Source organism: Sinohyriopsis cumingii, chromosome 12 (assembly GCF_028554795.1).
Source record: "Sinohyriopsis cumingii isolate HCF-2022 chromosome 12, ASM2855479v2, whole genome shotgun sequence".
NCBI lineage: Eukaryota > Metazoa > Mollusca > Bivalvia > Unionida > Unionidae > Sinohyriopsis > Sinohyriopsis cumingii.
Window position 1 is genome coordinate 48,463,106 of NC_142972.1, and position 12,947 is coordinate 48,476,052.

Below are 12,947 nucleotides of genomic sequence, written 5' to 3' on the forward strand. Positions count from 1 at the left end.
GGTGAAAATAAAGGTTTTATAACGTAACTAGCTCGAGATGATACCACGAGGTGTGGTATCGGCAGCTCTAACTTATATATAGCCGTCCTATATACAGGGACATATGGTGACAATGTGAGGTTATGGTTTCATAAAATGTACTTAGAGTAACGAAATAATACTAGGCAGAATTATTATTTAGTATTGCTATTGACAGTATTATATACTTGTATTATATACTTGTGAAATTTCAATCATATTTGCGCTGCTTGTTTTACTATTTGTCAACAAGAATAATTGTCTGCAAAACTGATGGTAAAATCCCTGTGCATATGAACATACTGCTCCACGTGTGTGGTCTATAATGAAACAAATGATTAATTAACATCAGGGACAGACAATCAAGTTTAGTTAATGGATTACAATACACTAATGGTAGGACTGAACAGTGCAATAAAATACAACAAAAGGAAGCTACACAGCGACGTATGCCGCTATAAATTATTGTCATTATGTTTGTTCACGGGTAAGGAATACAAATGTCTTATGATATCTATACATTTTTGCGGGAAGTGGGAGGCAGTATATCATTGTGTGTTCATATACTATTACATAGGTAAATGCGATACGTCTACATTTCTTTCAGTCTATTTATGATTTTCCTCATTCGTCATTCCATTAGTGTGAACATTCTCGATTTATTTTCCTCGTACCAGTATTGTGCAATCATAACAATGTATTTATTGAAAGCAACTGATTTATAAAAATTCATGGTGAATGTCTGCACGTGTGCCCAACATTACAGGCAAAATACAGTATTATCTATAAATATATATAAGGTAAACGAAACTGCAGGTAAATTAGTATATACCGCCACATCAAACAAGGGCATGTCGTTGTGCGCTCTGCTCGTTTAAAATGACAAAGAGAAAGAACAATGTGGACCATGAGTCGACGGTGAAGATAGAGAACCTAGTCCAAGTCCATATTTCGGTTGTACACCGATGGGTGCACGTTATACATAAGTAACTACCGTATTGCTAAGTCTGTTGACATGTCAGTTAATCATTTTTGAACATGATACATTTGCTTGCTTTTATAAACATACTAATAATAACTTATAAGTAGTCAACTGATACCAAGCCTTTTATTTGGTATGTCCGAAAGATTGTTTTGCGAGATGCATATGTATGACCCTTTTTAGAGAGAAGCACAGAAATCGTTAGGAAGTATATGAAAAGCCAAACAAATTATGTGTTCAGGATCAAGACAAAAAATGTCATTCAGAGACCATTCCATTTCAGAAAGCTATAGTATTTAAATAATGTCCAGCAACTTAAAATAGTACAAAACAACAGTTACACACGGCAAAGAAGATAAATTAAATATTAACTTCTTTTTGTACACGATTTTAGATCAAGTAATGCATTTTACAATTTATATTATTCCTAATCGGATTGATTATATTGTCAAGTCCTAACGACTTAACTAGTAAAATTTACCGAGAGATTTCTAATCATGTGAAATTAATAGATTTTATTCGCGCTCAGCATAAAGGAGTTGTTGTAGGATTATACGTTTTTCATGAAATACACGCATCTTTTTGGTAGCTTCTCATCAGTTTGAATTTATTATTGACTGTTCTAATAAACATAAAATAATGTAGGTACATTGAATGTACTGTATTGGTCACTAGGTAATGTAATCACTTGGAATGTACATCATTGGTCACTATGATATACCATTAGCATGTTGTTAGAGGTACCCTGGAAACGATTGAACCAAATTATTTTGAACTTACATACTATAATACCGCGGAAAATAGCTATATGCACAAATAAAATTTAAGCTATATGATCTTGAACTGCGGTGTGCATTACCCTCCATGTCGAACATGTTCAAAAAATGATTGGACTATACAGGCACATACAGTAACTTCAAGGAAAACAAGCTAACCAGAATGTCATGACTGAGTTGAGACAAATCTTATGTTACGTGTTTAGGCTTGTATAAACAGTAACACAAGGCAGAATAAAAACAACAAGCCATGAAAAATACAATAATATATTTCTCTGGAAAAATTCTGTAAAAAAAATAATTAAACTAAACTTTTATAGACTCAAATCCACAAATAATCCAAGAATAATCCACGAATAAAATTTTCAAAGTCCTTATAACAAAATGTCCTAATGATTTCAAGTTCGAGTCCTAACGAAGAATCCAAGATGGAAGACGATGACGTATGCTGTAATCTTTAGTGTTGAAGGCTACAGTTTATAGTAGAAACAAGAAATATCACTCCATTTTTGAAAATCTGAATAAATTGTTATAAGAACTCTCTTTGCTCAGGAATTTCATATGAGCACACGTATTTTCCATGCAAAATGAATTAATCCTTTTGAATACAAGTAATGTGAAATAACTCCAAACAATACAACATACAATTTCCCGTGTAACAGCTCAACTACCACTAAGATTATCTCTCCAAAGCAAAGGTTATATCTTATTCTAAAACTCAAAAGGGATGCACGTGATCATGTTCAAGAGCATGGTAGAAATTATATAATTGTTAATGATCATGTACACCCCTTGTGTGTCTTTGACGAATGCCAATCTTTTTGCTCAATGAAATTAAATTTTAAAAACTTGTTTGCATCTTACACACGTAGTCCCTTCGTGACCTCGACAACAACTAATCATTTTAAAATAAAAAGAGCCTATTTACGTGGTTGCTACTAATTTTAAATCAAAATCTGGATCTAGATCAATACCTGGTGTTGAAAAAACGAGCAGCCGAGGTCAAACTATTTTCTGGAAAAAGTATCATCACCAGTGAATACATTTACATTACCATATCATGTAACGAAAACTAAAATAAAACTGACAAACAAACAATTAAATTGATATATATATATATATATATATATATATATATATATATATATATATATATATATATATATATATATATATATATATATATATATATATATATATATATATATATATATATATATATATATATATATATATATATATAATCAGATATAATTAAGTGGAATATGCACAACCCTTCCCCATCACGAAAAAGATTGATTTATACATAAAACTTAAAACTTTATTTTTACCACAAACTAATGAAACACGAGGTTTAAAATAAATAATATAACTTATACGCTGTGTGCATGTTGTACACTGGTAAATAATATAACTTACACGCTGTGTGCATGTTATACACTGGTAAATAATATAACTTACACGCTGTGTGCATGTTATACACTGGTAAATAATATAACTTACACGCTGTGTGCATGTTATACACTGGTAAATAATATAACTTACACGCTGTGTGCATGTTATACACTGGTAAGTGCGTCTGCTATTAAATTATATTTTCCCTTGATGTGCTTGATGTCAATATTATATTCCTGTAACAAAAAATTCCACCCTAGTAGGCTTTATTGTTCATTTTTCATCCTGCCGATGAAGTTAAGGGGTTTGTGATCACTGAATACAATAATCGAAGAAGGAGCTGAACTTAGGTAAAATCCAAAATGTTCTAATGCCAATATCAAAGCCAATCATTCCTTCTCGATTGTTGAATAATTGCTTTGGTGCTTGTTTAATTCCTAAGAAAAATTGCACACTGGATGATCAATACTATTTTCGTTTACATGAATTAAAACTGCTCTAACCCCAACATCACTTGCACCAACAGACAGTTTAAATTATTGGCTGAAATTTGTAGCGGTATGAACTGGCGAGCTTTTAAGTATGGCTTTCAACTTGTCGAAAGACTCCTGACATGTTTCAGTCCAAAGGTACTTGTTTTTCTTACTCAATAAATTTGATAGTGGTTCAGCTGTTATAGGAAAATTGGAACAACATTTTCGATAGTGTCAGGCACAGATAAAATCGCATCAGTTGTTTTTTATTAACAGGCACGGGAAATTCAGAGTTAGCCTTGACCTTAGCATATATAGGTTTAACTTGTCTATGTCGAACGACATGTCCTAGAAAAGTTACACTAGCACGGCAGAACTCACTTTTAAATGAATTAATTGTCAAACATGCAGCTGTGAGTCTGTCAAAGAATTTCCGAATTGTTGCTAAATGTTCTTTCCAGGTCTCGTTGTAGATAATGATATCATCGATTCAAGTATCACAATTTTAAAGACCAGAGGTAATCATATTTACGAGACGTTGACATGTACTTGACGACCCTTTCATCCCAAACGGCATTTCCTTATATTGGTAAAGTCCGTCTGGAGTCACGAATGTCGAAATTTTATTAGCTCTTTCCGTTAGTGGAGAATTTGCCAAAATCCTTTTAGAAGGTCATATTTGGTAACATACTTAGCATTCCCGATCTTATCAATACAGTCATATATTTTTGGCAATGGGAAGGAATCTGCTTTTGTGACACTATTCACCTTCTTATAATCAGTACACATACGGAATGTTTTATCTGGTTTTGGAAAAAGTGTGCATGGTGAACCCCAGTCACTTTTACTGAGCTCTATACAATCATTCTCCAACAAATAATGCATTTCTTTATTCAACTATTCCTGTTGAAGAGGGTTCACCCTAGTCGGATGTTGTTTTTCATGCTTTGAGTATAAAATTTCAACGTCATGGACCATTTTGTTTGTTCTTGTACGAACATCTGGAAAGAAGTACTCTTATTCAAATAATAACTGTTTAAGTTCATTTCTTTCTTGCTCTTGCAAATGTGAAGGTTTCTGGTTCAGACCTTTCATAAACTCTGCATTCCGAAATTTTGTCACTCCAATATCAGTAGAATCGGGTTTTATTCCTTCACACAGATCTTCACTGAGTGGGAAAGGTCCAACTAAATTAAGGGCATGTTTAACCTTTCTATCTCTTTCAATATACACATTTAGCATGTTTATGTGACAGAGTTGTTTTTATGAAGTAATTTAAATCATTTATTTTATTAATCAACTGTGTAGGGACCATACTACGTAGCCTGAAGAGGATTTTTGTGGCAATGGCAAGAGAGCCAGGACTCTATCACCAGGCTGGAAGCTCCTTTCCTTCGAGGTTTTATCATATCTTGACTTCATTTTGGATTGAGTAGGGAGCAGATTCGATCTTGCAACATCACAAGCCTTTGCCAACTTATACTAAAAATTAGAAACACAAAAGCAAGTTCAAAGGGAGTGAAACCTAAAGATTCTTGAGCTTATTCCTTAATGAGCAAACAATAAAAAATGAATGCTTTCATCCCAATCTTTACCCGAATCAAAACAATAAGATCGAATCATATTTTTCAAAGTCTGATGGTATCTTTCTAATGCCCCTTGGCTCTCAGGGTGATAGGCAGAAGATTTTAATTGTTGAATGCCTAATTTGTACATAACTTTCTGGACAATTACGGACATGAAATTTGAGCCTTGATAAGCCTGCACAGACTTGGAAAGACCAAATTGAGTCATACATGTTTTTTATCGACGTTTTTACTTTTGTTTTAGATTTTATGTTTCCCACGAGAATTGCCCCTGGAAAACTTGTTGTCCCAGACATAATGGTCAACATGTATTGGCTACCTGACTTTGTCCTAGGTAAGGGACCAACACAATTTACCATAATTCTACTAAAGACAGGAATATGTTGCAGATGAACCTCAGGAATTTCCTGATTTCGTTTTCCTACCATTTAACAGGTATGAAAAGATCTACAGTATTTATAAACATCATGTTTGATTTTTGACCAATATAAGTAAATTAAGATCTTGTGGTAAGTTGTATTGATCCCCAAATGACCAGCCAATGGCATTTCATAGGCCACACTAAGTATTTCCTGTCTGTAAGGTTTTAGAACTACAATTTGATAGTTCACTGACCATTCGTCATCAGCGGGTACCTCGGGAGGAATGCAGTTTCTGATAAGCATTTCATTTTTCATGAAATAACAGACAGGTACGTAACTAGTTTAAGTTTCACAAATGGCCCTTCGAAACAAACATGAGATCTCAGATTCTTTTTCCTGTTCGACGACAAATGATTGTCGTTTATCACCCAGGTTGAAATAAAGAGCACCATTCGTCAAAAGAGGATCACTGTGATTAATATCTTCTGATTTATCCAAACAAGGAGAGAAAGTGACCTAATCAAAAGCCTGACCAATACATGTGTCAGCTAAAGCAATGCATCCTTATCTAAATCATTCTCAAGAGCTTTCTGTACCATAACTATGGTATCTGCACAAGCTGGAAATAAATCAGGTAATTCTTTTTTATTTGGATCGACTTTCTTATCTGTCTGTCTTGATTCTGGTACATATTTTTTAATTTGTAGCAATCGGAAATAGCGTGTCCTTTTGGATTGCAAAAGGTGCGCATAGGAAGAGACGAGGATCTTGAATCAAGCTTCTCGAAGTTTGATTTTAAGAAGTGGTGCCATTATGAGTTTTAGAAGGGTTTATATTGGACTGAAATACGTTTCTGCCAGAAGACTGTTGAGTAGTGGTCTTATTTACAAAAGGAACTTCATTAGTTTAAAAATACTCATCAGCAGCATTTTCCAAGGTTTCAATCTGATGCTCGTCAAGATAAGATTTACTATGTCACTATGGACACACTTTTTGAAATCTTCAACTAATAACAGTTGTTTGAACTTTCTTGGCTAAGCACCATCTATTAAATAACTTCTCTTTTTCTCTAGCAGATTCGACATGAGTTTGTCCATCTTCTTTTCTTTAGTTTTTGAATATTTGCCGATAAGCTACAGAGACTAACCCATAACCCCATACGATGTATTCTTTAATCACATTATAGTTACCACTTTGATGAACTATAGTGAATTGTAGATATCACTAGCCTTACCAGTGAGTACAAATTGTAATACTTGAGTTCCATGCTCCCTTGGCCATTTCAAATTTTCAGCAACTTTTTTCAAAACGAGTAAAGTATTTGTCTACTTCTTTTTCTCTGAAAGGGGACAATAATCTAATCTTCTTTGCATGATCAAAACTTAAATTTGGATTTGAAGTATGAATGTGCTTTTCACTTGCCAGTTCCATTTCTTGCATTCTACATTGATATTCCCTATCTTGCTCCTCTTTGTCCTACTTTAAAAAAGGCATTTGCCCTTTTTGTAACTGCACTTTCCTTTCTTTCTCTCTTTCTTCATTATGTGACTACAATTTCATCTGTTTTTCTTTCTCTCTTTCTTGACTCCTTCTCTCTTCCTTCTCATATTGTAAATGCATTTGTTTGTCTTGTAACTGCATGTCATTCTTTCTATTTTTCTTCTGCTTGCAAATGCATTTGTTGTTCTCTTTCGTCTTTCTGAAACTCCAGATTCCTAAACTCCAATTGCATATCGTAGTTTAATTATGATTCCTTCACTTTAATGTCAGAGTCTGATACAGATTTACTAATCGACACCAAAGCACATTTATTCAAAAACATTCTTTTCTACCAAGTACTTAACCAAAATATTTCTTATTTCCTGGTTCGTTAAGGAAGCATTTACCTCACAAAGGGCGTATTTTCTGGTTAGTTGAAGCAATTCATCTTTTTTGAAAAGATCCGACTGTGCCTGGGTAGGACGTGAATGAAAGATTTCCACATTTGATGACATTTTAGAAAAGGCTTGCTAATTTCGGGAAAGATTTCAAAATCAAGGGAATTCAAAAATTTTAATAAAAAAATTCTTAAATATTCTATCCAAAATTTAAACTTATCCTTAAGACGAGCTCTCCAATTATGTTATGTGTTTAGGTTTGAATGAACAGTCACACAAGAAAGAGTGAAAATAACAAACTTTGAAAAATGCAATAATATATTTGCCTGTAAAAAATCTGTAAAATCTGTACGGTTTTATAGAATCAAATCCCAAAAAGATCTAAGAATAATCCACGAATCAAATTTTAGAAATCCTTATAACAAAATGTTCTGATGATTTCAAGTTCGAGTACTAACGAAGGATCCAAGATGGAAAACGATGCCTTATGCTGTAATCTTTAGTGTTAAAGTGTACAGTCCCTAGTAGAAACAAGAAATTTCACTCCAGTTTTAGAAATCTAAATATTTTTTATATCTTCACTAACCTTTTCTCCTTGATTTTCTCATTCATGCTCTTTCTGGTGCGCCTTTAGTCCTCTTGATTGCTGACCCGCTTGATCTTTTTATTCTATTATAACGATATTTGGGTCCTTTTATCAATTCATTGTTAGGACAATCACTCAGTGTCATACCCAATAGACCATATCTTGCTGCATATCTGTGAATCATGAATTTTCCTATCTCTTCTGTGGTTGAATCTAACATATCTTGCTGTACCTCTGGATTCTCCTTGTGATATACATTTTATAGGAATGATTCAAAATTTAATGACATTCCCTTTCGTCGATGTATAACACCAAATGTTCTTCCAATATGGCCCAATTCATTATCACTGGCTTTTTTCCCCATGCACCTTTTTAATATTTTGGATGCTGTCTCTTCATCTTTTGTCTGAGATGACTGACTGGAATACTGTACGTACTTGTCTCTGCTCATCTAATGTGGATATCTTTATCGTTACATTGCTTAGTGTGACCCCAGTGGAATGCATTTCTATGCATCTCTGTGGTCAATCTCTCGAGCAGTGCATACTCCAAAGCTGGTAATACTACCATTATGGGAGGGTGAATAGAGCATATTTCATTTGGATGGGTAAGTGACTTGATTTGTAATGTTCTATCAAAGCCGTCAGCAAAATCCAGCATAACTGGAAGCTCCATTTAAGCATGAGAATGGAAGTGAAGACTTCACACTGACCAGAAGTACGTTGTATCCATATTTTCCTCCTAGTCTTTGAGCATTGGCAATAGCTACAATTTCGTTACAATGCCTCATTATATCAGTATGCAGGGAAATGTTTTATTTTCAGCTGATGTTTACTTAATGAATTATGTTCAACATTTGTCCTCATCTCACTTCAAGCTGGCTGACAGATAACTCCTGATCCCACACATTTTGTTCTCAGCTCCTCTGGGTGTGAATGTGCTAGCGAGTCGATGAAAGTGACGAATACCGAGATATGCAAAGCTGCTGACAATCGCCAAAGGTTTTTTCTTGCCTGTCTCTATATTCTCAATAGTTACTAATTTACTGCAGTCAGTTTCAACATTATCATCTCTCATATATTTCAGTATATCAATAAGGCCTGTTGTTTCATAGACTGATATGAAATTCATGACTTTTTACTTTCTCAAGTATAGTACTTAAAAGTCAGGAAAAAATATTCCATAATGTTTATTCCCGGCTATAAACTTAAAAAGATTAGTTGCAATCTTGTAGTAAGGTGCAAACAAAACAGGTTCATTTGTTTCACTAAATTCAGCCTTATCGAACAAATCATCGAGAACCACTTTCACTGTGGCTATATCATCTTCTCTGCCATTGAAAGGTAGAGGATGGTGGCATAATAGTGGCGATGACTGTGTGCTTTTTAGATATTGATACTCTAGTATGTTACTATCAGCACTGCAAACTAGTTTCATCTTTATTTGTCATAAACGGTATCTGTATTTCTTCAATAAGTGCTTGAACATCTTGGGGAATATCTTTATCAGCATCAGCTTGTATCCTAATGCTTGAATATTTGTCCTTCTCTTTCTCGCCTTCTCCTTCTCATCTTTAATTCAATTTATCTTCATACATTGGTTCTACATCCTCCTCATCTATATGACTGTCATCAATTAATGGCAAAAAATTTCAAGATATATTTGGAACATACTGGATGTTTTTCATATCCTCGACTGTACCACCATTAACGTCAGCTGCTGTAATGGAGATAATGGCTCCATTAACTTCGTCTATATCTTCACTGGATATGTTTAGTGGGAAGTGTTCGTTTCTGTCATTACTAAAGTGTCCATTTTCTCCACATCATGAATTGCCAAGGATGGAAAGTTTTCGTCTAGATCCCCGTATTCTTGCATAAATTCAGAATATTCCATCAAAGCTGTTTTGTTTAGAATTTATATGAAGGACTGGAATAACGTACGTCTTGTTCAGATGCATTTCAGGCCCCATGTGGCTTGCTTCTGAAAACGTTCAAAAGCACACTCTTCGTCAGAGGCCATCTTTATAAGCACCAATTTATTTTCAGTCGTGGTACTTCCTTGCATGCACAATCTTCTGTTTCTTCATACAGTGGAAGGTGACATCTTAAAACATTGTTTGCATCCCTTGGAATGCCTTTTATTGTGATGGGCAGGGTATTTAGCTGATTTATTCTCTTTTCACCAGGTTCTGGGTCTGTTTTCATGGTGAGCTGGACAAGATTGTCCATGAAATAATATAAGATGGCAGACTCTCAGACAAACGAAATGGTCAGAATATGAGACATCATTTCGTTTACATAGCATAATGGATACGGTTTTAAATATGTTTTAAAGACTTTGGCTTATATTGGCAGCTGATGTGATGGAGACAAAATCCCCAGATAAAATGATATAGTAGTTGATGAACAACTGATCCGTGATAATATATTGTATGAGACCACTGTAATTTATATTAAGTAGTTCAGTGACGAATCATAATGGCAATATGATGAGGACAGTTTTGAGATGTAGAAATCATCTGACCGTCGACGCCTGAGGCTGTTTTTCTTCAGTAGTGTTCTTTCTAATAAACACTGGAATGGTAAAGGAAAGGGCGAGCGCCATTCTCTCATTATTTTAAAGTGGTTCACATATAAGGGGTCCGCAAGCCAATGTTTATCCTCTTTAAAACATTGAAAGCAAAAGGAATCAAGAATTATGCGTTCATCTGGGGATATCTTAGTCATCCAGACAAGATGAAATAGACACATAATGGGGTCGGAATTTCCCAGATTTCAAATGACTTCTTGCAAGAAACGCTCACTAAATTTAAGGCAGCCTTTAAGAAAGAAGAATATGACAGGCACATATACATTCTGACTATTCTTCATAGAGGCACGACATATTAGAGAGATATCATCATATGTTTCAACATTTTGCTGAAATTACTGTAATTCGATACCGATGTGTATTATTGCTTTATGTGCACACAAATCTGTTCACTGAAAGCATACGATATTTTGAAACTGAAGAGCAGGTATGTCTCTAAGAGCATTTTCTATCTCGGTTTATATTTTCTCGGGTAAATGGATACTTTCCAGATGGATAGTAATTGCATCTATCGTATCATTAGCAAACCTCCGAGAAACATTCCACTGGTAGATCTTCAAGCAAAACTGACTGAGTTATTTCCCCTTATGTTGCTGTACCTGTAGGGTCTAAATCCATTCAGCAAATTGGGAAAGTATATGAGCTTTGCCTTTGCAAACTATCTTCTTACGTCCTCTTGGGAACGCTTCGGTGGCCTAGTGGTTAGAGCACCCACCTCGGATGCGGGAGGTCGTGGGTTCGATCCCCGGCCGAGTCATACCAAAGACTTTCAAAACTGATACTAACAGCTCCTTCGCTTGGTGCTCAGCATTAAGAGGTTAGTGTTAGGACTGGCCGGCCTGGTGTCAGGATAATGTGACTGAGTGGAACATAATTTTATATGTCTGCAGCATGATGCCCCAGTGCTAGACATCACTATAAACTGTCGCAGTGCAAACATCGTATCGATATAACTGAAAAATTGTTTTTAAAAAAACCGTTAAAAATCCAAAGCACACACACACGTCCTCTTGTAATCACGCGACAATTGTTACCTTGAAGAAGAAAAGGTTACTGAATGCAATCTTGATGAGCACACAAGAGTCTGAGAATAGTCAATGTAAAAAAAGATTAAATTCACATGAGGGTCATGTTTGTTGCTCTTTTCGTAATTTAATCATTCTACTAAGTCTTTGTTTTATCTTGGCCTTCGACAACTTGGCCACAAAATAAATGGCATCGTTTCTTATCTGCATAACTATGAATTTTTTGTTACTGGTTTGGACATGCTGCCAACAAGCTCTAGTACAGCTACGAAGATACAATCACTAGACCGGATTAAAGTAAATGCTCTTGCAAAAGAGATGATCAATTATTACGGCAAAAAAGTAACCTACATAACACATGCTTATCGAAGTGATGCAAAATACATGTTATACAGAATGGAGAAAAGAATAAACACACCTATAGCCTTAGTGCTACAAGTAATATTAAAATGTCAATAGTTTTATGTATATTCTGTTTGTAATGTTTGGTAGTTTGTTTAATTTTGTATTATTTCATTATTCTCAGATGCATTGTTACATTATATGTCGGACTTAAACTTGTCCAAAATCAAGTTTATTTTCTATTTGACGTGAATTATTTATTGTTTTATTATGTAAACATAGCTAAAATAGTCTTTGTTTTTATGGTTTAAAATTATGATCATTATTAATAGAAGAAATCATGTTTATTTGGTCCTTGGTCTAGATTATTGTACTTCCTCAACAATTTACCTGGTGTACCTGACATAGTCCAGTTTATATACAATAATTGTAATAACATATGTTTTAATAATAACAAGCATTTTATCTTGCATGTATTACGAACTTTCTAGAAGTTTATTTTCCATTAGATAAGATTTTTCTTTAGAAAATGTTAATAGATACCTGATGTCAATTGTAAGACCATGTAATATTGTTATTTGAAATATTATTCATACGTGCATTAAGATCTAGCAGAATCGATTTTGTATCAATGTTGTGTGCAGAAGTTCATTTGGGCTTGAGATTGTTTCTTCAAAATTATTAAATCAGTTGTTATATTCTTTGGAAATACAGAGTGCTCACTAAAATAATATTAATTAACAAAGCCATTCACTCTGATTTATCGTACATTCATAGATAGAATTATATTACTGTGTTTCAAGACAATACCGTTAGTACAGCAACATAATACAAGCCGCCATAGAAACACCAACAGCTTCAGTGTTGAAACTTATTTGGGTTTCTTTTAAAGTTTATTCAGAACTATTATTATTAGGCCTTGTGATTCTAATT